General features: G+C 38.9%; 1 long non-coding RNA gene across 2 annotated transcripts in view; it reads right to left on the bottom strand.

Annotated features, from left to right (window-relative positions):
* Positions 1-22,821: 22,821 nt before the first annotated feature.
* Positions 22,822-26,258, bottom strand: part of LOC116624895 — a 96,825-nt gene continuing 93,388 nt past the window's right edge. For both annotated transcript variants that reach the window (XR_004297968.1, XR_004297969.1), the window contains one exon: positions 22,822-23,378. This is a non-coding gene — a long non-coding RNA (uncharacterized LOC116624895). The remainder of the gene's footprint in view (positions 23,379-26,258) is intronic.

Genomic DNA, 26,258 nt, shown 5'->3' with positions numbered 1-26,258 from the left:
ACTTGGCATGGGGTCTTCTAGGTACCAGGCATGAGATTTTAGGGAATTGATAAATAGCATCCTTTTTTTCCCCTTTTAAGTTTGTTTAATTTAAAGAGATATTAAGGAATCATAAAATGGAAATATCTTAAAAAACATCAAGTCATTTTTATGCTTAAAAGCCTCAGAGATTTCTCATCTCAGCTAGAGTAAAAGCCAAGTCATTATAGGTCTACACAGCCTTAAATTCATCCTCCCTACTCCCCAATCTCTGTTACGTCTCTGTCTCTCTGCCTTCATTTCCTGTGGTTTCCCTTGTGCTCACTTTACACAGATACACTGGCTTCATTACTCTTCTTCGAACTTCCAAGAAATCTTCTATCTCAGATTCTTTGTCCTTGCTTTTCCCACTTTTGGCCAAGAGCACTGTAGGCCCATGCATGCATATGGCTTCCTCCCCACTTAAGGAAGGAAATAGACAAGGTCTCTGTCCTCATTGGGCTCATGGTTTAGTGAGGAGATGAGCCTTAAATACATAAACAAACAAGTATGATATGAGTACAAAATGTGGTGAGTGTGACGATAGAAAATACCTGTACTCTTACTCCAAGAGAGAATGATGGGGCAGAATTGATGAATTTAGAATGGTAAACAAAGGAAAGGCCCTATAAGGAAAGGCCATTTAAGCTGGGGATAATATGCAAATAACATAATCAGGAAGTACAGACTTTGTACTTTCCATTATCCAGCCTAGTAGAGATGGAACAATAATAAAGCATCAGCTGACAGCCAGAGAGATGAGTGGTCAGGGTCTGGAATGTTCAATCACACCCAGACATTGGCAAATGGAAGTTTGGGAGCAGAAAATTCAGTAAATGAGGGAATCCAATTAAAAGGGAACCAGTCTAATAGGATCAGAGTGTAACCAAGAGCAAGATTCATTCAATGCTCTACTGAGAGCTATTCTCTGCACTTTCTTATAATCTTAGAGAGAATTGTTCTTAGAACAGAGTGGGGCCCTTTACCTTTCAATCAGAATGAAAATAAGTAAAGATGATATTATTTTAGAAGTAATCTTAACTCTTTTTAAACTGACTTGTAAACTTTTTTTTTTTTTTTAAAGATTTTATTTATTTATTTGACAGAGAGACACAGCGAGAGAGGGAACACAAGCAGGGGGAGTGGGAGAGGGAGAAGCAGGCCTCCCGCCGAGCAGGGAGCCCGATGCGGGGCTCGATCCCAGGACCCTGGGACCATGACCTGAGCCGAAGGCAGACGCTTAACAGACTGAGCCACCCAGGCGCCCCCTGACTTGTAAACTTTTAAAAAAATAATTGTAGACACAGGAAGTTGCATAAATAGTACATACAGTCCTGTGTAACCTCTGCCTAACACCCCCTAATGGTGACGTCTTATATAAATATCTTACATACACAATATCAAAACCAGAAATTGACATTGGTACAATACTGCTGTGATGGCTAATTTTATGTGTCAACTTTATTGAGTCACAGGATGCCCAGATAGCTGGTTAAATATTATTTCTGAGTGTGTCTGTATTAGTCTTTCTGGAGGAGATTAGCATTTGAATCAGTAGGCTGAGTAAAACGGATGACCCTCTCCAACATAAGTGGGCATCATCCAATCCCTTGAGGACCTGAATAAAACAAAAAGATGGAAGAAGGTGGAATTCACCCTCCCTCTTCCTGACTGCTGATTGAAGACAAGACCCTCCTGTTCTCAGTGCTCCTGGTTCTCAGGCCTTCAAACTACATCACTGGCTTTCCTGGTTCTCCAGCTTCCATACATATATGTGAAATATATAAATACTGGTTCTTTCTCTGGAGAATCCTGACTAATACAACTGCTAATTGGACTACATCCTTATTCAGTTTTTACTAGTTTTTATATGCACTCATTTGCCTGTATGTGTGTGTTTATGTGTGTGTGTTTACTTCTATGTAACTTTGATACCATAAACAAATTTATGTAGCCACTGTTAAAATCAACATACAGAACTACTCGTACAACTCAATTCCCCCCCCAAAAAAATTTTTTTGATTAAAAATGTGCTGAGGATCTGAATAGATATTTTTTCAAAGAAGACATACAGATGACCATTGTCATATAATGATCTCAGCGTCACTATTCAGTAGGGAAATGCAAATCAAACCCACAACGAAATATCACCTCACACCTGTTAGAATGGCTATTATCAAAAAGATAAGAAATAACAAGTGTTGGTGAAGATGTGGAGAAAAAAGAAGCCTTGTGCACTGTTGATGGGAATGTAAATTGGTGCAGTGTTATGGAAAACAGTATGAAGTTTCCTTAAAAAATTAAAAATACAGCTTACCATATGATCCAGCAATTCCATTTCTGGATATTTATCCAAAGGAAGCAAAGATACTAACTCGAAAAGGTATTTGTAGCCCCATGTTCATTGCAGCAGTATTTACAATGGCCAAGACATGGAAACAACCTATGTGTCTAGTGATGGATAAATGGATAAAGAAAATGTGGGGGGTGCCTGGGTGGCTCAGTCATTAAGCGTCTGCCTTCAGCTCAGGTCATGATCCCAGGGTCCTGGGATCGAGCCCCGCATCGGGCTCCCTGCTCAGCGGGAAGCCTGCTTCTCCCTCTCCCACTCTCCCTGCTTGTGTTTCCTCTCTCGCTGTGTCTCTGTCAAATAAATAAAATCTTTAAAAAAAAAAAAAAAGAAAATGTGGAATACACACACACACACACACACATATACATACACACGCAAAATGGAATATGATTCAGCCACAAAACAGGAAGGAAAAATCTGCCATTTGCAACAACATAGATGGACCTTGAGAGCATTATGCTAAGTGAAATAAGTCAGAGAAAGACAAGTACCATATTATCTCACTTATATGTGGAATCTAAAAAGAAAAACACAGACCTCATAGATACAGGGAACAGACAGGTGGCTGCCAGAGGGAGGGGGTAGAGTATTGTATATTTGAAAGTTGCTAAGAGAGTAGCACTTGAAAGTTCTCATCACAAGAAAAAATTTGTAACTGTGTGTGATGATGAAAAACAAGATACAAAACTGTTCCATCAGCATGTAGGAATTCTTCATGCCCCTCTCTCATAGTCATACCTCTCCAACTCTCTCCCTGTCCTTTAATTTATTCTCCACCTTCATAGTTTTGTCACATGGGGAATGTTATGTAAATGGAATTATAAATTAGTATATAGGCTTTTAAGACTGGCTTTTTTTTCACTAAGCACAATGCCCTTGAGATCCATCCACATTGTTGCATGTGTCAATAGTTCATTCATTTTTATTGCTGAACAGTATCCCATTGCATGGATATACCAGTGTTTGCTTAACCATTCACCCACTGAAAGACATTTCAGTTGTTTCATTTCAAACTTATTTTTTAAAAAGTAAATCTTTTGTAAACCTTGGGTCTTTCACTTTTGTAAATAACTTTCAATCCACCTCAGGAGTGATAGATTCATTAAGAGTTTCTGAGCAATGGGATGCCTGGGTGGTGCAGGCAGTTAAGCATCCAACTCTTGGTTTTGGCTCAGGTCATGACCTCAGGATCGTGAGATCAAGCCCTGCACTGGGCTCTATGCTCAGGAGTCGGCTTAAGTTTCTCTCTCCCTCTGCCCCCCACCCCCAATAAATAAATAAATCTTTAAAAAAAAGTTTCTGAGCAAGAGAAATGCAGTCAGCAGTGGGAGCATCAGATGGGATGTCACTCTGAATAAATATGACTTTATAGGGATTTTAATTCTCTAAGCACCAGTTAGTTGATAGCTTAATCCTAAACTATGTGTCAAGTCTCAGGATGCTGTGCAGGGAGTGGACCAGAGATGGTGGGCATGAGTGAAAGAGGGCTGGTCCAACTGAAATGTTATATAGGAGTAAGGAGGAGGGATGACAGGGAGAAATGTGTGCAAATGAGCAGAGCATCATCTTTCCTGTGGTTCTGAAACAGGAAAGATGACAACATGGGAGTCATTTATATTTCTCATTTCCCTCAAGTAACAAGTGGCTAGACAGTCACTACCTTTCAGTGCCACACCCCATTGAGTCTGCACTTTATGCTGAGTAACAGCCATTGCATTATTGATTTTACGAAGCCATGTATGGAAAGAAAACAAACAAATGAAAAAAGGAAATGCTCTGTGTTATAACAAATTCAGAAGAACGTGTTCTCTTTTAATTCAATGAAGTTTCTATATATTTGAAGTTAGCTTTAGCTCACCTTGGGTAAATAATTGACCCCATCTAGACCTTCAGTTGCTAAAGCTGCAGAGAATATTCATATCTTATCATCCTGAAGGCAATGAAACAGGTAAAAAAAATTCCCTTAGGGGCGCCTGGGTGGCTCAGTCAGTTAAGTGTCTGACTCTTGATCTCGGCTCAGGTCTTAATCTCAGGGTTGTTAGTTCAAGCCCCAGCATGGAACCTTCTTTAAAAAAAAAAAATTCCCTGAATTGCCATTTTCACTATTTTATTAAAATATTGTTCTTTCAACTACAGGCCAATATCTCTGATGAACATAGATGCAAAAATCCCCAACAAAATATTAGCAAATGGAATGCAATGATATATTAAAATATCATTCACCACGATCAAGTGGGATTTATTCCCAGGGTGCAAGGGTGGGTCAGTATTTGTAAATCAATCAATGTGATACATCACATCAATAAGAGAAAGGATAAGAGCCATATGATCATTTCAATAAGTGCAGAAAAAACATTTGACAAAATACAACAACCATTCATAATTAAAACCCTCAACAGAGTGGATTTAGAGGGAACATACCACAACATAATAAAGGCCACATATAAGGAATTCACAGCTAATGTCATCCTCAATGGTGAAAAACTGAGAGCTTTCCTTCTAAGATCAGGAACAAGACAAGGATGTCCACTTTTATTCAACACAGTTTTGGAAATCCTAGCCACAGCAATCAAACAAGAAAAAGAAATAAAAGACATCCAGATTGGGGCACCTGGGTGGCTCAGTCGTTAAGCGTCTGCCTTCAGCTCAGGTCATGATCCCAGGGTCCTGGGATCGAGCCCCACATCGGGCTCCCTGCTCGGCGGGAAGCCTGCTTCTCCCTCTCCCACTCCCCCTGCTTGTGTTCCCTCTCTCGCTGTGACTCTCTGTCAAATATATAAATAAAAAATCAAAAAAGAAAAAAAAAAAAGACATCCAGATTGGTAAGGAAGAAGTAACACTTCTTTGCAGATGACATGATACTATACATAGAAAAACCTAAAAATTCTACCAAAAACTACTAGAGCTGATAAATGAATTCAGTAAAGTTGTAGGATATAAAATCAGTGTGCAGATATCCCTTGATCTCGGGGTTGTAAGTTCGAGCCCATGTTGGGTGTAGAGATAACGTAAAAAAAAAAAAGACAAAATCAGAGAGGGAGTCAAACCATAAGGGTGGGGAATGGGGTAATTGGGTGATGGGCATTAAAGAGGGCACTTGATGTAATGAGCACTTGAGTGTTATATGCAACTGATGAACCACTAAACTCTACCTCTGAAACTAATAAAATAAGTAAATAAAATTAGAACCTCATCTAAAAATAAAATTAGAACCTCATCTAAAAAATAATAAAATAAATTTTAAAAATCTAAAAAAAAAGATATGCAATGGGAAAAAGACAGTCTCTTCAACAAATGGTGTTGGAAAACTGGAAAGCCACATGCAAAAGAAGGAAACTGGACCACTTTCTTACACCATACACAAAAATAAGCTAAAAAAAAAAATTAAGGACCTAAATGTGAGCCCTGATATCATAAAAATCCTAGAAGAGAGCACAGGCAGTAATTTCTTTAACATTAGCTGTAGCCACATTTTTCTAGATATGTCTCCTGAGGCAAGGGAAATAAAAGCAAAAATAAACTATTGGAACTACATTGAAATAAAAAGCTTCTGCACAGTGAAGGAAACAATCAACAAAACTAAAAGACAACCTACTGAATCAGAGAAGATATTTGCAAATGACATATCTGATAAGGGGTTAATATCCAAAATATATAGAGAACTTATACAACTTAACACCAAAAACCCCCCCAAACAAACCAATTAAAAAATGGGCAGAAGACATGAATAGACATTTCTCCAAAGAACACATGCTGATGCTCAACATCACTCATTATCAGGGAAATGCAAATCAAAACTACAATGAGATATCACCTCATACCTATCAGAATGGCTTAAAAACAAAAAACACAAGAAACAAGTGATGAGGGTGCCTGGGTGGCTCAGTTGTTAAGTGTCTGCCTTCGGCTCAGGTCATGATCCCAGGGTCCTGGGATCAAGCCCCACATCGGGCTCTCTGCTCGGCGGGAAGCCTGCTTCTCCCTCTCCCACTCCCCCTGCTTGTGTTCCTGCTCTCGCTGTCTCTCTCTCTGTCAAATAAATAAATAAAATCTTAAAAAAATAAAAAAGAAACAAGTGTTGAGGGACGCCTGGGTGGCTCAGTCAGTTAAGCATCTGCCTTCGGCTCAGGTCATGATCCCAGGTCCTGGGATTGAGTCCCACCTTGGGCTTCCTGCTCAGCGGGGAGACTGCTTCTCCCTTTGCCTGCCGCTCCCCCTGCTTGTGCTCTCTCTTTCTTGACAAATAAATAAATAAATAAAATCTTAAAAAAAAAAAGAAACAAATGTAAGCAAGGATGTGGGAAAAAAGGAAACCTCGTGCACCGTTGGTAGGAATGCAAACTGGTGCACCCGCTGTAGAAAATAGTACGGAGGGTCCACAGAAAATTAAAAATAGAACTATCCTATGATCTAATAATCACACTACTATTTACCCAAAGAACACAAAAACATTAATCTGAAGGGATACACTCCTATGTTTATTGCAGCATTGTTTACAATAGCCAAACTATGGAAGCAGCCCGTGTCCACTGAAAGATGAAGGGATAAAGGTGTGCTATGAGTGTATATAACATGGTGGGTGGAGGGATGGGTGAAATAGGTGATTGGCATTAAAAGTACACTTATGATGATCACTGAATAATGTATAGAATTGTTGAATCACTATATTGTACCCCGGAAACTAATATAACAGTGTATATTCAGTATACTGGAATGAAAATTTAAAAATTAAAAAAATATATATTGTTCTTTCAAAGTATTCTATGGGAAAGATGTTTTGTGAGGCTCTAGATGAGCAAAACATATTTTAGACACAGACCCTGCTCTCAATAGGCTCACAATTTAACAGGAGAAAACTAATATTGGATGTATAAAGCAATGAGCATACACACAAGGCTTTATCCCAGCAATTAGAAATAAATATTTCTTGATTCCTTGACATTCTCTTCTTCAATAAATTTTCCTCTACCTTAGTGGCCCATTTCCATAATCATCATTTAAAGTCCTTGTGCTCTGTGACCATATATCCCTTCTATCCTTCCACATTGCTTATCTCAGTGCCTGCCATGGGGATCACTCCTGAATCTCTTTGGGCTCTCCAGTCTTTTGAGTCTCTGCTGTACCCCTTTTCTTCAGCTCCCTTCTGCCTTTTGTTCTCCCTTTTCCCAGAATATAATGGTTTGCCACCTCAATAATTCTTTTGCCAAAACCTCAAGCTCTCTTGTCCCTCTCCATCCCCCTTTTTCGAAGAAACTAAATATCTGCTTTCTCCACGCTTTCTTCACATTTTCTCCATGCTAACTCCACACTTTCTTCATACTTTCTCTGCACTTACTCCACACACTCATGTACCAGAATTCAAATGAAAAAGGTACACAGGAGAGAAAGCTGGTACCCTTACAAATTTATGATTACTAAATTTAAAGGTGCCTTCACTATTTCTGGTAACCCCATTGTGTTTCTTTGACCACCTTTCCCTCTCCTTTACAAGAGGGCTTTTCTACACCTTCTCTCTCCTCAAACTTCCGCCATAGACCTACTTCACCCCCTTCCTCCCTGAAAATGACCTACCTTCATCTTAACAGAGAAAATAGAGGTCAGTATAGGTAAGCTCCAACAAATTCCTGCACCTAGAAATCGTCCCTGCACCTCCTTCTTCACTCCTATTTCAGCAAATGTGCCCTGCCTCCTATTCAAAGCTTAGCCTCAATCTAGGTTCCAACTCTCTTTTGAGCTCAACAACATCCATTATCTCTTCTTTCTCTGATCCTTTTGTCTCTGCATGTAATTTAGTCCTTCCTATCAGCGTTTATCTCAGAACAGAACTCTTCCCTTACTCTCACTCTCTACTTTTCAGTTACGATTCTCCTTCTTCCTTTCCCTAATTTATCATGAAAAAATACAAAGCTATTTTTTACTATGATAACTGTAGTTTCTGTCTCATAGCTGTCCTCTAGTGCCATCTTTTTCTAATAAAAGATCATGCTCTCAGCTACAGAAGTCCCAGGCTTGACCAACTGTGGTCACTCTCTGGCTTTAGCAATTGGTGATTGGCCCCTTGACCTGTGTAACTCAGAGGCCAATAAAGTAATCGGAAACCACACTGGGTATTTCAGAGAGAGAGGAGTTAAACCAGAGAACTCTTTCCATAGCATGGAGCAAATAACTCTTGGTCTGCAGAAGCAAAAAGTGGTGAGGAGTAGAGACACAGGAGTTCACAGGAGGAAACTTTGTAGACCTGGTGCTCTAAGCTGTAGGGGGAAGATCTCCAACTAGGGTGCGGACTTTTGAGATGTGGCTGGCCACACCTGCTGGCCTGGTAGATAACATGAAGCAGAACAATTGTTAGCTCCAACTACTGAGGGAATATGTCCTGGTAGCTGCTGGTTCCTCTAAGGAACATGGTGAAGGGAGTTCAGAAAGAAGCTGGAAGCTGGAGCCACTTTCCCTAGCTGCTGGAGTGATGAAATGGCAACTGGGGAAAGGGGAAGAAATTCCTTTCTTCTCTCCTGTTGCCTTCTAATGTTCTCTAGTGCCTCTCATTCAGAGAAGCTGGTAAGAAACTAGCTGACAAAAGAATCTGGGAAATGTCATTTGCTAAGTCCCAGCTCCCACACCTCAAAGCAGCATGTAAGTTTAGAGTTGCTAAAAACCTGGCATATGACCTAAGCTGGAATTGGCTTGTAAATCCAGATCAATAGGAATTTCTTTTTCCTCTCAACTCCTGGGGCTATAAGGATTGATCTCAGAGTGCAGGAAGCAGATGGAAAAGCCTGACCAAAGAGAACAGTGGAACAAATCAAGTAGGAACAGGTGAGTCCCAGCGTTATCACTGCTCACCTTCTAAGTACCTAAAATTCTAAGACGTAGCAGAAAACGGGTGTGAGCGCCATCAATTTCCATCCAGGATAGGGGAAGATTACCCTACAAGTATAACAAAAAAGTTATATTTTGATTATGCCAAGAGGTGTGCTTATTCAATGTATTGGTTACTCCAACGGCTTTGACAGAAGCCTGGAAGAGGGGTGCCTGGGTGGCTCAGCTGGTTAAGCGACTGCCTTTGGCTCAGGTCATGATCCCAGAGTCCCGGGATTGAGTCCCGCATCGAGCTCCCTGCTCAGAGGGGAGTCTGCTTCTCCCTCTGACCCTACCCCCTCTTGTGCTCTCTCTCTCACTCTCTCTCAAATAAATAATAAAATAAAATGTTTAAAAAAAAAAAAAAGAAAGAAAGAAGCCTGGAAAAGGAAAAGCAAGGGAAGGAGACAGAGAAGCTCTTGTCAAGGAGGTAAGAGAGATCAAAACAATGTTGTAGAAGTCAAAGTTGGAGAGTCTTTCAAGAGCTAGACAGTAATGTCCAATGTCATTGAATGAATTACCTAAAGAGGGGTTGATTGGGCTCACACTCCTTATTACTAGTGGTGCCATGCTAAATTTTAATCATCTTTGTATAAATTCTTTCTCGATTACTGATTCAAATAGAGGGCAAGATTCTTGGTTTATAGTTAGCAGAATTCACTTTCTTCTTTATGAAAAATCAAAGAATTAAGTTCAACAGATCTTAATATATGCCATCACCCAGAGAATGCACAGAAAACAAGAACATGGCTCAGCTCCTTTTTTAAAGGAACTTACAGTCCAGCCAGGGAAACCCTTATTTAAATTGAGGAGCTCTGAATCTTTAGCCAACTTTAGAAGAAAGTTGTGAATTTTATTCTTTTTTTTTAAAGATTTTATTTATTTATTAGACAGAGAGAGAGAGAGAGAGAGCGCAAGCAGGAGAAGAGCAGGCAGAGGGAGAAGCAGGCTCCCCGCGGAGCAGGGAGCCTGATGCGGGGCTCTATCCCAGAACCCTGGGATCAGGACCTGAGCAGAAGGCAGATGCCTAACTGACTGAGTCACCCAGGCGCCCCATGAATTTTATTCTTTAAAGCAGACATACTGAAAATTATTCTTTTAAAAATCAGAAATACTTGCTAGGTCATTTTTTTTATATCACACCCTGTATGTTCATTCTCTAAGGCTGCCATAACGAAATGCCACATGCTGGGTAGCTTAAACAACACACATTTATTTTCTCACAGTTCTGGAGCCTGGAATTCTAAAATCAAGGTGCCAGCAGGTTTGGTTTCTTCTGAGGCCTCTCTCCTTGGCTTGCAGATGGCTGCCTTCTCCCTGAGTCCTTACCTGATCTTTTCCTCTGTGCATGTACATGTCTGTATCGTAATCTCCTTTTCTTATAAAAATACCAGTCATATTGGATTAGGGCCCACCCCTCTGACCTAATTTTACCTTAATTACCTCTATAAGGTCCTAGTTCTAAATACAGTCACATTCTGAGGTACTAGGGGTTAGAATTTCAACATATGAATCTGGGAGCAACACAATGTAGGCCTTAACACTCTGAACACCAATTCTCCAGAACGTGGTGATTTGTACAGTCAAGTTAAGATGATTCAAAAGAGCAGTGGATATTCCAACTGGATGAAGATAGTGTTCTAATCTAATAAAAAAACCCAAAAAACTTGTTGGTTTTTTTTTTTTTTTAATCACATTACTTCAAACCAAACTAAACTATTAAAAAATATCTGGGAGGAAATATCATCTACCTAATAAATATTAGCTCTTATAATAGTGTTCCCTTAACTTTTAGCCAAGCTATCAGTTGACATGAATCTTCTCGGCTTGGGTTAGTTTCTCTGCTTTTCATGGCAACAGTTGGCTGTGATATCTGCTGTTCTCATTCCAATGCAGATTCTTTTAAAGAAAAGCCCTTGGGAGTGTGTATACTGTTTACTTTTTCAATCCTGCATGGCAACAGGATTGAGTGTCTCCCTCATTTTAAAAGCTCCTTTCCACGCCCCTCACAAGGCCCTCTCTGAGTAAAAACATATTCTGCTTATGTATCTTAGTAGCTGATTATACCTGTATGTTTGTTTCCAAAATACTACCCGTTACAACTTGCACAACTTGGAAGCTTACATATCAGTTCATTATGCAAAAGTCTACATTTACACTAAAATCTGTGTCCTTTTCCTGCAGGGATCAAGTTGCAGCGCTCTGCCCTTTCACACCATTCATAGGGTTTGGAAGTGTGGGCCAATGAATATGTCTTACCAAAAAATTCCACTAAGTTATATTTGTGTTTAGCCCCTTTCCAAATTGTGCAGAACACATACTCATACATAATTGCCACAGCTGAAGAACTGGCTGGTCTTCACACTCTCCAAGGGAAATCATGTGTCTTCTATTAGAAAGCAAGGAGGGAAGCCCTACATCTCCTACTCTAAGAAATTCCTTTGGAGAACTGGATGATGCTGTAACCTGCCACATAGAATGAGACCATGCCTAGAAACAGTGAAAGCCAAACAAACATGTAAACAAAATCCTCTTTATTAATGGCACATCATAACGTTAAGTAACACCAAAAGTGAATGACTGTGCAGATATTAACTGTGAATCTAAGAAATCTATTCTAATTTATTCTCAATGTGATAAATGTAGTATTTTAGAATTTAGATGTAGGAAAAGTACTCCCCCCTCCCCCCAGGGAAACTAGGAGACACCCTTTCATAATGTAAACTATGTAACAGATTTTCCAACCACCATGCCTTGGCTCATGAGTATACCCTGGAGTGTTTATAGGTGTGCCCAAATACTACTGATCTTTTCAGCCCTCAGGTTATCTGGATCCCAGGGTAGATAATGCAGGCGCCTGTTCCCTGCCATGTCCCTTAAAATAATCATAATGTTTGCTTTGTAATATAATGTCAGTTTTGATATAATAGGTAAAAAGCCCTATTGTAACTGACCATATTTTCCTTTTCTCCCCCTTGTATGTCAGGAAGCTCTGAAATAAATGTGAAGTTCAACTGCATAAATTATTATAGAGTTAGGATATTTTCATTTTCTTTTCTCCCTTTGCTCTGATTTTCTATTTTATTAACCTTATTTTGCATATCTTTTATGCAGATAAATCCCTTTGGAAAAAAATCATGATAAAAATTTCTATTAGTGGTGTTAGAGAAGTTGAAATATAAAATGTAACCATACAAACATTGCCCGGGCTGCTTTATGTTATTCATCAATTCATGATTGTCCTAACAAGAAAAATGACCTTTGATGAAAATCCTACACTAGACTGTAGTTAAGCACATGTTTTCATACCCAATTCTCAGTTGTTTCTTCCACAAGGTCATTTGTTATATTTCTAAAAAAAAGTATATTTAATGGCTCTTAACAATATTCATTTGATATGTGCAGTGCATTACTGAATGGAAACAGTTAATAGGTGATGATATACAGCAGTGGAGGCGATGGAGTTTATAGGGAGCTTCTAAGATGAAGAACTTGAAACTCATTATTAAAAATAATCTCTATAATTCTACTATATTGCACCTTTAAAGAATCTCTCCATTTCACCAAGTTATTATAGATAGCATTACTGATCAAGATCTTGACATGTCAAAGAAATAATTGTTAGAAATATTTCTACCAGAGTCCAGAGTACCAAAATATTCCATGACTCCATTTCTCCTATTACTGGTACACAATAACACTGGGACACTATAAATCTGCCTAATGGCTATAAAACTCCAATCAAGAAAGGCCCAACTACTCCTGGTTTTGAGTTCATAAATGAACCCTATGTGGTGTGATAAAAAAGGAATGCTTTGCTAATATTTTTCAATGTAGGCTAATGTATAATTCCAAAGATCAGCTTGGTAAATCTGGAAGGTTTCACTCAAAGAAAAAAAGTCTTCAAAAATGCACAGACTACATATTCTTAAGAAAATAGTCCAGAAATGTATAGCAAAGAGTATGATGTTTTTATATATTAATAAATGCTTGGAGTTCAGATACTATGCACTAAAAGAAACCCATAGGCTTTAATAGTAAGCAGAGCTAGAGGCAAAATTGAAATTCAACAATTTATACCTTTAATTAGGATATAAGTCTAAATAAAAGAATACTGTATCTCCAAATAAGGTAGATGCCTAAGTCAGTATTTTATTTGAATGAATATGTCTTACCAAAAAATTCCACCAAGTTATATTTGTGTTTAGCCCCTTTCCAAATTGTGCTTGTACTATTGATGAGAACATAAATCTCAAAACAAGATTTATAAAGTCATCACTTTCCTTTCAAATGCTCAAATTAACATAATACTGAACACTAGTGTCATTTTGGACCTTAGGAAAATTACCTAACTTTTCTAGCCCTTAGGTTTCTAATCTATGTACCAGAAAAAATAGTACCTACTTCATAGAGTTGTTTTGAGAATTTAGTAAAATTGCATATATAAGACAATGACCACAGAGTCTGACATACACTAAATATCCAAGAAGTGTCAGCTGCTTAATGTTATTATGATAATGATCTTTACCATTATTATTCTGTCACTATCCTTTCCTGGTAGCCTTATACTTAAAGCTATCTCAGGGGAGCCTGGGTGGCTCACTCAGTTAAACAACTGCCTTTGGCTCAGGTCATGATCTGGTAGTCCCAGGATTGAGTCCTGCATCAGGCTCCCTGCCCAGTGGGGTCTGCTTCTCCCTCTGACTCTCCCCTCTCCTTGTGCTCTCTCTCTCTCAAATAAATAAATAAAATCTTAAAAATAAGTAAATAAAACCATCCCCAAAAACTTGTTATGAATGATCATGTGAGTTCGGGGGATTCTTATATGGTATTATAGCCAAGAAACCCAGGAATGCTTCAACCTAGTCTTTGTTTAGTTGTTTCTTCTCACATGATTTCCACATAGAAGAAATATTCACAAGGATCCAGGGGAAATGGCAAAAAAGTTACCATTCTATTATTAGCGCTCCCGTACTTAAATTCCAATGGAGAGATCTCTGGTTAGCTGTGTTAATGAATGTGACCTGGTAAAAAGGATTACTTTAAGTGCTTTTTTCACTAGTTTAAGTATAAATCCATATTTTAGTGTCTTACTAACTTCAGGTTGACCATTTGGAACAAAAGATTAAAGAGATGAGAATGTTTGTGGTTGCTGCAAAGAAAGAGAATAGGATGACTAGGATTACCTTTGGAGAAGACCCTTCAACACTTTCTCTGACTCTTGCCTCCTGGTACAAGAGGAAGAAGGGAGATTCACAATTAAGTGCAGGACCTTATATACCATATACCCCCATCTATAGTTAAATGTGGTCCAACAATGTTTAAGATTTGGCTCCAATTAGATTAATATTCCCTTGGAAGATTAGCATTTCTTTAGAAGAAGGAAGAAGAGATCCTTCTCTACTCTATTTCCCAAACAGTGATTCAAGAACCTGTTAAGCCTATAAATAGAGAGAAATAGAATGTAGCTCTAGGGGTGCCTGGGTGGCTCAGTTGTTAAGCGTCTGCCTTTGGCTCAGGTCATGATCCCAGGGTCCTGGGATTGAGCCCTGCATCGTGCTCCCTGCTCCACGGGAAGCCTGCTTCTCCCTCTCCTATTCCCCCTGCTTGTGTTCCCTCTCTCACTGTGTCTCTCTGTCAAATAAATAAATAAAATCTTTTTTTAAAAAAAGTAGCTTTATAACACATCAAGAAATAATAATTGCTCAAAAATGTCTGAAAAATAATAATGAAATTTTGAGTTCTTGCCTTTAAGCACTCTGAAAAATTATGTTTTTAGGACATAACTAGAAAGGCCTAACATTTTTGAAACTATATCTCTTCCTGAAAATGAGAACTCTGGATAATAGAAATGAATAGATTTTTTTTTAAAAGACCTTGTTTATTGGTTTAGCTCTCAACTAATCAAAGAAATACAGTTATTAATCATCAATGAATATTTTTATATATACAAAGATGGAACACCTCTTCTATGACAGCATGAACTAGAAAAGGACAAAAATCAAATGTTTTGGTTTTTTTTTGGTAAAATCAGCATAACTGACAGTAACTAAAGGATCACAGATTCCTGAAAATACCAGTTACATTTCCATGGTTCAGTTTTAAACTACTTTTATATCATAAAAGGGAAATAAAATTGGCTCAGACTCCCTCATTCCTTCATCCATTCAAGATCTGAGTCTCAGGAAGATACAATCTATAGAGCAGAGAGTTATTATATAATGAGGTAATTAATGCAATATAGATGTTAAAGAAGGTATTTGGGAGTAAAGAAGAGGGAGCAAGTCACTCTGCCTGGGGGAAAGGGAAGGAGGTGTGGGAAGGATTCATGGAGAAGATGGAAAAGCTGTTTTCAGTATGACTAAGGAGAACCAGGTGGACGAGGCAGGTACGAGGTGTGGCAGAGGTGGAGGAAAGGACATTCTAGGTGGAAGGAAAATCTGCATACATGCATGGAGGCATGGCAAAATATACATGTTTGGTGAGTTGACAATCCTTTTTGCCTAGAAATCACAAGAGAAATAAAAAAAAATATACGGGAGAGAATGCACGTAGATGAAGCTAGAAAATTTAGCAGTAAACAGGTGGTGAAAATAAGGCACAGTAAGGAGTTTGAAACTGAGTCTCTGATGATTTCTAAAGGGGGAATTAGTTGTAGTTTATTTGAAAGTGTATTTTAGATTTTTTTTTTAAATTTATTCATTTGAGAGAGAGAGAGCACACATGAGCAGGGGATTGGGGGTGTGGGGAGAGGGAGAAGCAGACTCCCCACTGACCAGGGAGCCCGACGTGGGGCTCAATCAGTGGACCCCAGGATCATGACCTGAGCCGAAGGCAGACGCTTAACCATCTGAGCCACCCAGGCGCCCCTGAAGAGTGTATTTTAAAAGAAAGATTAGTAAAGAAGCCATTGTAAAAATCAGTGTGCAACTGAACATTGGCAATGGGAATAGAAGGAGATGTTTAGGAGATTTAAAAAAAGCAAACAAACACAGGTTAGAGGAACAGATTAGATGTTGAGGATGGAGGAGAAGGAATCATCTAAGATGAAGCCCTAGCATGCTATTAACAAATTGTAGAGATACAGGAAAGATCCAATTAGTAGGGAAATCTATGAGCTCAGCTATTAGTTGGAGGTGCTTCTGGGACAACCAGGTGAAGCTCTTCCATTGTCCTTTAGGTGGAATCTGTGGCCAAGAGAGAGGTTTGGGCAAGAGATAAAGATTTGCTAATCATTGCCACTCAGTTGGCAGTCTAGGCTATGGAATAAGACAGCCCAGAGAGAAAATGTAGACAGGAGAGAAGTGACTCACTCTCATTGCATAATAACTGAGTCATCAGATAGGATATCAGGTCTGATTACTTACTGATTGTACTTTAAAAAGACCTGGGCAAGGCTGGATTGTCCCAAAAGGCAAGGAGTGATCTCCTTAGTGGCCCTCTGGCAAGGGTGGAAAAGTTGTTTCCTGGTCATTTTTTTCCCCTTTGATTTCTCATCCTTTCTATCCCTTTGGTTTCATTGCTTCCCCCGGTCTACTGGTTCCTCTCATACCTAGTCCCTCTACATAAGCCTCTTCTCCAATCCATCCTACACATTGTTTCCAGATGAGTCTTTATAAACACCTCTTTGCCTCTTCCAGTGGTCCTATAGACTGCAAAGCAAAATATCAAAAAGACTAACTCAAGATTTTCCTTATTTAACCACAGAAAATAAGAAAATATACTTCTCAAAAATGGCCAGTCAATACATTTCAAACATTTTGCAGAAACAGCAATGCTACACAGTGAAAAGAGCCAAGCTTTGGAGCTAGACTCAATCTGAACTCGGTCCATATGAGTACTATGTAGAATCATATGCAACCTCCAGCTTTATAGGCTAAAAATGGTTGGATATCAGCAGTTTCATATGGTTCAACCTAATAACTTTATGAGTCAGGGCTCACTAGCAAATCAAGTTAATCTCTCAGAATTTAATTCCCATTTGTCGCGTATGTGCACAGAGCCAGTGAGCCCTAATTGTCCCAAAGATGCATTCCCAGGTCATTGCCTTGGGAAGCGATGAAAGATGGCTTTAACCAATCTAATTATCAATTCCTTCTTCCTTTGGTAGAAAAATTTCTTCACTTTGGGTCAAGGCAGTATGTCAGGAGGTAAGGAGAGTATTTTGAGCTCAACAAACTTAACCTGATGGATCCATGTGTTTAGTTTTTCTGTTCGAGACCGGAAATGGAGAAGTTTTCTCTTTCATTTTTTCCATGGTCTATTACCAATCACCTATCCTTTCTTCAGTATTTTCTGAGGGGCACATTATTTCTTTAGAAACATAAATATTATTACTTGGGTGAGTCAAATATTATTCAGACCTGAGAACCATCCTCTTTCTTCAAAATGATTTTTATTTTTTGTCTCATTCCTTAGTTTGGATTTCATAGTTTAACTCTCAGAAGTCAACCTCGTTTCCAAGTTCTTGGAGACAGCTCACTATGTTCTCATGTATAGTTTACATTAGTGGCTCTTGAACATTTTTAAAGCAGGAGTTCTGGTGAGGTGGGGGAAGAGGGTAAAACACACAAGAGGAGCTGCTCTAGTTGAAGCAAGAGTAGGACTGGGAGCACAGAGAGCCCCTAGACCTACCTTTCTCTTGCCCATGATGCACCTAGAGCTCCACAGAACATACCATGAACTTTACAGTAATATCTGAGAAGTTTTCAGTTTAACCTTTTGATTGAATTTCTACCAGGTGCATGTGTATGCATGTGCATATGTGTATATATGTGTGTGTGTTCATGTGTGTTTTGCATAGACCCAATTCAGGAACTGGTATGCAGAATCCATTGGTAAAACAATATCCAGTGTCATCTTAAAGAAATGTTATGATAAATTGGAGAGCTATTAATGATGGAAAAACTTAACAATTTTAAAAGTCAGAAAACCAGAGTATTAATTAATTTAGAAATTTGTACATAGTTACTGTTTATTAAACTCTCCAAAACAGTGTTCTCTCCAACTCACATCCTGACTAGCTACTGTTTACTGGTTAATGTTAAGTTGTCATGCAACTATATTCACTGATGTAGGAACTTATAAATATCAGCTTCTATAGTGGCTGTTCTTAATTTTGTATATGTTATGGGCTTCTTGAGGAACTAGATAAAAATTATGAACAGTTCTCACCAGAAAAAAAGTTGCATGGCCACAAAACTCAAAAACAAATTTTATAGTTTAAGGAGGTGACAAACCTTCTGAAATATTTTACAAGATATTAAGAGGTCCTTTCTATAGTAAGGAATATCTGTCTATTAATTGACAAAGATTTCATGGTAAGAGGGAAGGAAAGAAAACAGCTTCTAATTGTGCCCTTGAAGATACTGATGTATTAAATGCTGGTTTAAACCTCAATTATTGTATTAGTAGAAAGTGCTAGGTTATGCCGTATTAACAAACAGTACCCAAATTGCAGTGGCTTGGCATAACAAAAGTTTCTCATTTACCTGTGCAGTGTAGGTTTGTACATGTCTTTGGTGATTGCTGTCATTCAGACACACAGGCTGATGGGACACCACTATCTAGGCAATGTTTTCTGATCAATGAGATAGGAAAAGCCATTGTAGTTTATCACACACTGATTTATCAGTATGGAAATGACAAGTATCCTTTCTACTCAGATTTCATCAGCCAAGTAAGGGATACTCCATGTGTGACTTTAAGAGGTAAGGAAGGGAAGAAGGAAAATGAGAAATAATGAATATGCCTCTTGTCTTTGTTTTAAGAGTTAGTTCTAGGTGTTATTCACTATTTCTTAGTTTTCATAAACATGATCATCTGTCCCTGTTTCTTTGTAATCAAAACCTTAAATTTTTTAAAAGATTTTATTTATTTATTTGAGAGAGAGAGAACAAGAGAGAGCATGAGCAAGGAGAGGGGCAGAGGGAGAAGCAGACTTCCTGCTGAGCAGGGAGCCTGATGCAGGGCTCGATCCCAGCACCCCGGGATCATGACCTGAGCCGAAGGCAGACGCTTAACTGATTGAGCTACCCAGGAGCCCCAAAACCTTAAAATTTTAAAACTTGATATGCTTCAAAATGATTCTCATTAAATATTATTTATAATTATGTATGGGTTCTACTTCTAATACTTTATAATTTGAAGCTATATTCTGACTAAAACCTTCCAAAATTGGAAAATCTATCCCTTAGCCTTATACAACTGCCAATATAAAAACATGCTAACATAGTCTGGGGAGAGATGCCACACTGTCAATTTCAATGAGGGAATTGAGTCAATGATGTAAAAATTATGATTGTTGTGGTGCCTACTTTCTACCACTCCAGAGGTGTGCAGGCCTATGTAAATATTCAACTATCATCTCTTGTTGAAGCCATCCCTAGCCCTCCAAACCTTCCCAGAGGACTCTGTATGCCTTTTTGCATTTGCTTCACTGGCCCATAATTGTCTATAATGACTTTCTGCCCCATTACACTATAAGGTCATTCATTCATTCAACAAATATTTAATTTTAATCTACCTTATATTCTTACTCTTAAAACAGGGCCTGGACAGATGGCAGTTTATAAATTATAAATAAATTGAAGAATACTATTACTAATATTAGTGTTATTTATTTATTTATTTAAATTTTATTTATTTGTCAGAGACAGAGAGAGCACAGGCAGAGGGAGTGGCAGGCAGAGGGAGAAGCAGGCTCCCTGCTGAGATTAAGGAGTCCAATGTGGGACTTCATCCCAGGACCTGAAGGCAGATGCTTAACCAACTGAGCCACCCAGCCATCCCTATTAGTGTTATTTTTATAGTAGTAACTGTTATTTATCAAAAGGAAGCCAGGATCCTTAACCATTTATTGAGTACTTTTCATATAGTCTGGGTTTTGTGCTAAATGTTTTATATGTATTATCTCCTTTAATCCTCATAATAACCCTAGGGCTTGGCATTATTATTCTTAAGGGATGGCTTCACTCTCCACTTCTGCCACTCTAGTTTCAGCTGCATCTAACACAGTATTCACCCCTTCCTGAGATAGAGGGTTTGCTGTTAGCAACTTTCCATCCCCTGGCATCTAGGAGTGTCACTCTGTTATGGTTTGAATTGTGGCTCCCGCCCCCACCATTTCATATGCTGAAGTTCTAATCCCCAGTACCTCAGAATCTGACCTTACTTGAAACTAAGGTTATGGCAGATAAAATTAGTTAAGATGAGAACATACTAGAGTAGGGTGGGCCCCTAATATGGTGTCCTTATAAAAAGGGGAAATTTGGACAGAGACACACACAGGGAGAAAGCCACATGAAGCTTGGAATTACATTGCTGTAAGCCAAGAACCTACCAGGAATTAGGAGAGAGATCTCGAACAGATCCATTCCTAGTTCCTTCAGAGGAAACACAGATCTGCTGACACTTTGATTTTAGACTTCTGGCCTCCAGAGCTATGAGACAGTGAGCATCTGTTGTTTAAAACCACCTAGTTCGTGGAACTTCAATCAATTTCACCAGAAAGTAATTGATCTGTGATATTAGTTTAGAATCAAATATTCTCAACTCTTCATGAATACTGTAACTCATTAGGTGTCTCCTCAATTTAACAAAGAGACTTTTCTACTTACACATATGGGAAAAGAGAAAATATCAGTGAGCTTTTTTCTTTCTTTCTTCTTTCTTTCTTTCTTTCTTTCTTTCTTTCTTTCTTTCTTTCTTTTTCTTTCTCTCTTTCTCTCTCTCTCTTTCTTTCTTTCTTTTTTCTTTCTTTGTGGTGGGCAGCAAAGCAACGTTTATTGAGTGATAGCAAAGTGATAGTACAAAGTTCCCATGGAGGAAGGGGACCTAAGGGGGTTGCCCAGTGGGCTTCTTTCAAGCTCATGCCTCACCATCCAATCTTACCTGCATCTAGACCCATCCTTTACTATTTCTTCTACAATAATGGAAAAGGTGTCCACGGAGTGCCTGGGTGGCTCAGTCGGTTAAACGTCCAACTCTTGATCTCAGCTCAGGTCTTTATCTCAAGGTTATGAATTCAAGCCTGGTGTTGGATGGAAAAAAGGCTGGAAAAAGTGTTTTATTTCTCACCCACAGCATTCCTTCCACACCTGCACTGGGTTCCATTTCTTCCTGCCCTCAAGAACCATCTTCCATTACTTTTTGCCTTTCCTTCTATATTTCAACTTCTCAATTCCTTCTTATCATTCCCACTGAATATTTAAATATTCTCAACTCTCTTACCTTAAAAAGAGCAAGAAAAATAATATTTATTTGCTTTCCCCCAAATCTACTTTGAGCTAATACGTACATCTATTCTATAGTTTTATGGGCAAAGTTACTACAGTTGTCTATACTCCTTGACTCCTGATTCTCCTCCTTCTTCAACTCACTGAGTCTGGGACTCTCCTACTCCTATCACTTAATGAAACACCATCACCACCAAGGTTATGCCTTTTTTCTTAATCCAGTTACCATCTTCAATCCTTTCTTACTAAATTTTTATCAGTCTTTGACTCTGTTGTCACCTTTTTCTTTTAATGCTCCCTTCTTGTACATACCAAGACAACACACTCTTCTTGGTTTTCTTTCCACTTCTCTGGTCTTTCCATTCCAGCCTTCTCTGGGAGTTTCTCTTCCTCTGCTTATCCCTTAAATTTGGTTTGGTTCTGTCCTCCATACTTTCTTTCCACTGCCCTCTTTCCCTTGATTACATCCTCTCCTTGGCTTCAGTTACCATCCTTTTGCTGATGGTTCTCATATCTTACCTAAAGTTTTTTTCATATTTTCCTTATTGTAATTAATTTTCAGTCAGCATCTATCCCTCCATTCATCCAGTGTGTCTCTGTGTACCACAGAGGCTGGAAAGTAAATAATTTCCCAGACTCCCTTGCTTCTTGGGTTTTATATGTGAGTTAAGTTCCAAATAAAAGCATTAGCAAGAGATTTGGAAGGCAGAAGTGAGTGAAAACCATCCTCTGCGGTTTTGACGGTTTCTTCTGACAAGCAACACTGTGGAAGCATGGTTTTTCTGCATCATCGCTCCAGCTCCAGGGATGATGAGAAGCGATGTGACCTCAGTAGTGATAACTTCCTGGTTTCGGTTTCCTATTTCTGGATTACAGATAGAGGGGTGTGTTCTTGGACTCAAGATCTCCAGTGAGAGAGAGATCTCTAATTTCTTCCGGATTTCATCAGAGTTAAGAGCTTCTCTAGAAAGTCAGTTCTGCCTGCAATCTATTTCTGTAGTCAATATAACAATTTGTTAATCTCCTTGAGTCTTGTCTAATTAAGTGGATTCAATCCCTTTCTGTCTAAAATAACTAAATGGGGCGCCTGGGTGGCTCAGTCGTTAAGCGTCTGCCTTCGGCTCAGGTCATGATCCCAGGGTCCTGGGATCGAGTCCCACATCGGGCTCCCTGCTCAGTGGGAAGCCTGCTTCTCCCTCTCCCACTCCCCCTGCTTGTGTTCCTGCTCTCGCTGTCTCTCTGTCAAATAAATAAATAAAATCTTTAAAAAAATAAATAAATAAAATAAAATAACTAAATGTTTTCTGCTTCTTGCATTAAAATTTTATTGACAGAGAATTTGAATCCTAGAATCTGGGCATTATTGCAATAAAAATGAAAATGTGTAGTACTAGCTTGGTGGCTGGGTAGTTGGGGACAAAATGGTAGATATCACAGAGTGAAAACTTAGGCATACTTGTTTTATAGTGCAAAAAGTTTTGGTAAAACTGTCACTTGCAACATCTTGCATACCAACCATACCAACCATATGCTGACAGAGCCTGTAATTCAAGTGAAAATAATTGGAAAAACTCCTGTTAATGGGAGTCGGCTGCATCTTGCCTCTTACCAAAGTTGCGAGAGAGTCATGAATTCATGCTAGTTAGAAGAGGTGGTTCTAGCTCTAAAGAGGAGGCATGGAGAAAACTAAGCCATATCCCAGCCTTTCTCAAGCATCCCCATTAAGACTTACCAGGCAGATAATGGGAACTTCCTCCTGGTGACAAAAGCCAGACCGAAAATGCTGCCTTCCAACTGAAGGTTTTGATCCAGACAGCTTCAGTTTGGGGGTAAGTGGCAGGTGTGGAGTGAGCATGAAGGGCAGACCAGAGACTTGAGTCACCCTATGCCTAGATGATCTGCTTTGCTGTGGTTATCTAGAAACACAAGAAGCACACCAAGTTTTTGAGGGAAATTTATTGCTAAAAATAACTTGCAAGCCTGGCTCACAAAAGTGTGTAATTTTTTTTTTTTAATCTCTAAAGCAAACTCTGGATCTCCAAATCTGCACCATCAGGAAGCAGGTGTGAAAGATGTTTAGCCTTCTAATGAGGGCATGGCCCCACTACCTACTTCAGCTATAACCACAGAAAACAGTGGACAGGGGAATCCCTCTCAGAGAGCAGAATGGGGGTTGAAAGATAGAGTAACCAACCTTACTTTACTGTCAGAGTAGGGAGTTTTTCTAATTTCTGCCACTAGAATTTGAAAATTGTAGAAATCAGTGATTTTCATGCATTTCCAATTCTTTCATTTTCTGAAAAGGAGTTTTTATTGTAGTTATTTGATTCCTATCCCATCTTTGTATACTGGTCTGGGCAGAGGTTTATGGAGAAAACTTTTTTTTTTTTTTCAGTTTTTAGTTTTTAGGTCACTGGATCATAAAATCCACATTCAGTCCTAATTAAAAGGACACATATCACCCAGAGACTGGATTTGGTATTACTCAGCAATCCTGGATTTTGAACTAATGCAGCAGACAGATAATACTTAGGGATTCTCTTTCTTGCATAGGGGTGACTGTGTTCTGTGTCTAAAAAAATAATACACTCAGAATTTTGGGTCACCAAAGTGCCAGACTTTGGCAGAGGCTGTAAGTTGTGTCCTCGATACCTGTTCTTTGCTTCTTCTATAGCAATAGAAATTTCAGGTAGGAACATGGCTGCAACGCTAAAGATTCTATTTCTTAGCTTCCTTTGTAGCTAGGTATGGTCAGCCATGTAACTAAGTTCTGCTAAGGAATGTGAACAGAATTAATGTATGAAGCTTCTCTTCATGTTTTTAAAAACAGAGTATACCCAACTTTCTTCTCCATTTCCTGCTGGTCAAATTTGAAATAGTCACCTTGGAACACAATACAAAAGCCATGCCCAAGGAACCTGGGTCCTTGGGTGAACTTCATGGTACAAGTGGCTCTATTTGCTAGGGACCACCTACCTTGGAACTTTAGATGAGAGAGAAATGAATTAAACCTGCTTCAGTCACTGTTGCCTGGTCTTTGTTACAGCATAGTCTCCCATTACCCAGTGCCTTCCCCCAGCAATTCCTCTTGCCCACCACCACACTCTGTCCCACCCCATTCACAGACTCTGCTGACATCATCATTATTTTTTTTATTACTTTTTTAAAAGGTTTTTTATTTATTCATGAGAGAGAGAGAGAGCCAGTGAAAGCAGAGCAGGGGGGAGGGTCAGAGGGAGAAGCAGGATCCCCCCTGAGCAGGGAGCCTGAAGCAGGCTTGATCCCAGGACTGGGCTCCATCCCAGGACCCCGGGACCGTGACCTGAGCCAAAGGCAAACGCTTAACTGACTGAGTCACTCAGGCACCACTGACATCCTCTTTAAAGCTCCTCTTCTTTCCATACTCATTTAGAAGTGGCTCCCTTTCCCTACTGCCACCAGCACCCAAGGTTTTCTCCCACTACTCTTCTGCATTTCATATGATAATACTTAATTTGCTATATCATAATTTTTTTTTAGTTTTGTGTTCTTATGCATCTTCTTCATTAGAATATATCCCCTTGAGGCGGTTGAAACAATCTCTTGTTCATCATGGGTTTCCTAGTGTCTGCTGCTTGGGATATAATAAGCAATAAATAGATCCTAATAGGAGTAAAAGGTCCAGTTTTGGACCTGATCTAAATTTCTTGAATGGCTTTCCTTTGACACTGCTTCACTTGTAACATGTTTCTACTGCATTGACCCCTGAAGGATTGCAGTATAACAAGATTAGAGGGCATGTAGGGTTTATTTACCTAAGTCTATAGCTGAACCTTACTTTTGTATACAGGCCATGATAATCGCGTATTTCTCAAAAAACAAAACAATGAATGCAGAGATAAAAAGTGTTGAGGGGCGCCTGGGTGGCTCAGTCATTAAGCATCTGCCTTTGGCTCAAGTCATGATCCCAGGGTCCTAGGATGGAGCCGTGCACTGGGCTCCCTGCTCCGCGGGAAGCCTGCTTCTCCCTCTCCCACTCCCCATGCTTGTGTTCCCTCTCTTGCTTTGTCTCTCTCTGTCAAATAAATAAAATCTTTAAAAAAAAAAGTGTTGAGAAAAGCCTGAGGGCCATCAGAAGACATGGGTGTGCATCTCAGTACTATCACATACAAGTCTTGTGTAAATAATAGACGATTATAGAAATATTCATTTTCACTAACTGATAGAAACTGGCCTTCTTTCACACACATTACAGTTTCTGTGAGGCAAGAGGAGAGTAGATATGAGAAATGTCATACTTTTAGGAAGTTTTATAAAAATGGAAGAAAATTAGGAAACCTGTTTTGCACTCAGTTTTTGTTTCATACTCTGTTTATTTTTCTAATACATTTCTTTAGAAATAATATGATAAGAAAAGACCTGAAGGGGGGAAATGGAGATCTGTTATTAAGTTGTATTAGGAGCACATTTAACTTTTCACTAGATTGATAGGGAAAAAAGTTGTTTCCACTCTCAGCTTTATTCTCAGTTATATTTTACACTGAATTTATGCTATTTAATAACTATTTTAAAACTAATAAAGTACTTAAAGGTGTATATATTTTCCTATTGCCTTCTATAAAAACTTTGTTTAAATAAATGATCTGTTTTTATATTCTAAAAAAAAATTTAGTAAAATCATCATCAAGAAAAAAAATCAAGTCTTTCTCAGGAGAAAAAAGTAAATTGATGGCTTGAAAGAAAAACTAATACATTCATTGAGTCATATTTCATCCAAGCAAAAAAATCGTGCTTCCATGAACAACTTTAGTAAAATT

This window comes from Phoca vitulina, unplaced genomic scaffold (assembly GCF_004348235.1).
Source record: "Phoca vitulina isolate PV1807 unplaced genomic scaffold, GSC_HSeal_1.0 scaffold71, whole genome shotgun sequence".
In the NCBI taxonomy this organism is placed as follows: Eukaryota; Metazoa; Chordata; class Mammalia; order Carnivora; family Phocidae; genus Phoca; species Phoca vitulina.
The sequence above is the reverse complement of the archived record's forward strand: the minus strand, read 5'-3'. Positions and strand labels throughout refer to the sequence as shown.